The sequence below is a fragment of the Pinus tabuliformis genome, chromosome 9 (genome assembly GCF_031772625.1).
Source record: "Pinus tabuliformis cultivar Carrire ecotype Pingquan chromosome 9, CPIR1, whole genome shotgun sequence".
Taxonomy (NCBI): Eukaryota; Viridiplantae; Streptophyta; class Pinopsida; order Pinales; family Pinaceae; genus Pinus; species Pinus tabuliformis.
The window spans coordinates 1,365,529,439-1,365,532,766 of record NC_142307.1 but is presented as its reverse complement, the minus strand read 5'-3'; the positions used below and the strand labels follow the sequence as shown (position 1 = coordinate 1,365,532,766).

At 37.3% G+C, this 3,328-nt stretch overlaps 1 pseudogene; it reads right to left on the bottom strand.

The window, feature by feature from the left end:
* Positions 1–1,905: 1,905 nt before the first annotated feature.
* LOC149153574 (12-oxophytodienoate reductase 1 pseudogene) lies at positions 1,906–2,826 on the bottom strand (annotated as a pseudogene).
* Positions 2,827–3,328: the final 502 nt, after the last annotated feature.

The window sequence follows — 3,328 nt, the reverse complement described above, 5'->3', positions numbered from 1 at the left end:
TTAGGCCTGCATGCATGCACGTTGAGAACATTATTTACTGTACAAATTGTAGATACCCATCATATCACATTTTGACAGTTACAGCCAGTCAAGCAAACGATGGGTTTTCCTGCATATATTCTCCTCTTAGTCCACATCAATAGTGCAGAGATCTGCCATAGAGAGGTCCCAGGTTCGCCTCAAGCAGTTTGATAGACATTACAAAGTTACAGATGCCCGAAGTATTACTCACAAAATAGTTGATCATCTCTTTAGAACAGAGGAGCAGTAAGTATAAATGGACATGAGAAGCCCAGCACTGAACATCTTTACCTTGAAGATCTAGCCTCAAAAAGGGAAATAAAAACCCTCTGTTTATTCTTTTTTACCTGTCCACCACAATCAATTTCTTGCCTGACAACTTAGAATCCGAACCAGAGATGCAGCAAAGCAGCTTTACAACGTTGGTATGCCTAATCTTTCCTAGAAGCTCTATCTCTGCTTGAAATCTCTTTTCTTGGACAGATCGTGGGTTCTCGTTATTCCAGATCCTTTTCACAGCAACAATATTACCATTTTCCAGTGCCACCTTGTAGACTTTGCCAGCATGTCCACTTCCAATAACATGATACTCTGTCAATCCATTTAGAATGTCTGACACTTCAAAGTCAACCATGTGAAAGGATGTGAGTTTCCAAGACTCTGTACTTGTGTTAACCTGCACGAAAATCTTGTGTCTCTTATGGAGGAAACCTATACCAATCAAGCAGACTACTATGGCCACAACAATAACCGAAATCAATACCCTATGTCTATATGCCAGATTATTGTAACCAACAGGGACAGAGCCAGACAAGTGGTTGCCAGACACATTAAGAAAGCTCAACTTGAGGTTATCTAATTCAAGGGGTATTTCCCCTGAAAGCAAATTGTTTGAGAGGTTAAGGCTGTTAAGAACAGGCAACAGCCCAAGTGACGCAGTAATTGATCATGTGATCTTGTTGTTGGCAAGGTTAAGCTGAGAAAGACCTTTCCATGATATTATCGTTCTTGGAAGCTCCCCATGCAACATATTGTGATAAAGAGAAAGCCACGACAGTGAGGATAAGTTAGTAAGTTCCACTAGGACAGTCCCTGATATATTGTTGTGACTGGTCAGAAACTTGTTGAGAGTCCACAATTGTCCAATGCCAGAGGGAATACTTCAGCTGATTTGATTAATGCGTGTGTAAACTAAAATGGTAGAACGTAAAAGTAGGGTATTGGTCTGTAGTAGGCTCTTGATCTAGTCTAAAAACTGTATGCATATTCGTTGCACAGACAAGATTCCTTTGTGATTTCAGAAATGGAATTATTTACATGCCGTACATGCAAGATTTGGTTTCAGAACTATTTCAAACCAAGTGTTTAGCCATAAAATACCAAAATGCATATATGTATACTACAAGGAAAAGGAAAACGCCCAACCTATTTACTGATTACATTCACAGCCATACAAAACTCTGTGGAGAATATAACCACTGTAAATTATGAAGAGAAATTTAAACACTGTAATTCCATGAATTGCATAAATAGATCTTAACAAAACGAGAACAAAACAACAGAGTTTGGTACTAATATTATTTATATGATTTTTTTAATGGATAAAGTATATAGCTATTCAAATCTATCCAGGTATAATTTGAATTTGATGTTTACTGGATATTCACATTTTGATTTAAATCTCTCCCTGTATAATTTGAATTTGATGCTTATTAGATATTCACATTTTGATTTTGAGATGAAAAGTTTGCAACAACTACTGGAAAATTTTATATCAACCTAATTTATTTGAAAAAAAACAATAACTAAAAACCCTCCATATTAGAACAACATTACTCAATATAGATTTCAATATGAAAGAAACAAATAATAAACACTTACAAATTTTGTATCAAAAATATTTATTTAAAATAATAAAAGTACAATAGCTAAATATCTTCATCTACAAATAACTACTGAAGGTAGATATCAATATACCACATGAATGAGAAGGAAACCAGTACTGAAAATACAGATGGGTTTTCAGAATTGTATTGAAGAGCCCCTCTCTAACCTAAATAATAGCAATGAGGGTGGGGTTTCTTTTGGAGGATGTGATTGAAGTTTATATCCATGGACAGTTCACTCCAGGAATGGATAGTCTGTGTAGCCAACTACAGGATCAGGTATGTAAAAAGTGTTCCTGTTGTATTTGTTGAGAGGGGCATTTAACTCGAATCTTCTAGGCAAATCTGGGTTGGCCAGAAAAATTCGACCGTAAACTACAAGATCAGCCTTGCTGCTTGCAATTGCTGCATTTCCATCTTCTCTGTCATAACCCCCTGCAACCAAGAATGACCCCTTGAACGCCTTCCTCATTGGAAGCAGACTCTTGTTTGTTGCAACAGGTTCAAATGAAGTTACCAGTCTGGGCTCTACATAGTGGGCATACAGGATATTGTATTTATTTAAGGCTTCGGCCATGTAAAGCACCAGCGCCTCAGGATCTTAGTCACTGGATTCTAGATATTGTGCAAATGGAGAGAGCCGTATTCCCACTCGCTCTGCTCCAATTTCATTTGCCACTGCTTCAACAACCTCCAGAGGAAACCTGCACCGGTTCTCAAGTGTCCCACCATACTGATCTACTCTGTTATTAATGCTGTCTTTCATAAATTGATCAAGAAGGTATCCATGAGCACCATGAATTTCCACACCATCAAAACTTGCGACAATGACATCAAAACTATGAATGGAAAAATACCACACTTCCCTATTTATTTGCCTTCCGAGGAAGAAAACAGCCCTGTGACCTATTAAGAAAATATTCGAATTCTTTCTTGGGTAAAGATTTTTCCTACAGCCTGTGTACTATGTGTGCAAATATCTAAATGCCAAATTTGCGATTTATTAAAGAAAATTCACCTGCTTTAATAGCATTTTTGGCAGCAAGATGAAAGTCATTAATAATCCGAGGAATCTCCTCTGTTTTTAGAGCTCGAGGAGTGGAATAATTTGCAACATCTTTGCCGTTGGGTAACAAAATCTGTCCCGATATTTTTCTATCTGTTGATGAAATGGGAGCCTGGCCATTGGGTTGATAATCTGCATTTCATACACCCACTCAGCGATTTCTATTCAAAGAAACTGACAGCAATTGTTCAAAAAAACTGATATAATGCAAATTTATTAGGGCAAGAATTAAGAGTTGTCGCTACCCAATTTTCATTATGAGATGCCATGGCCAAATGAACCCCAACATACAGTGATATTATTAATATAGTGGGAATCATGCTTTGGAAACAAATGAACAGAACTCACTCCACAC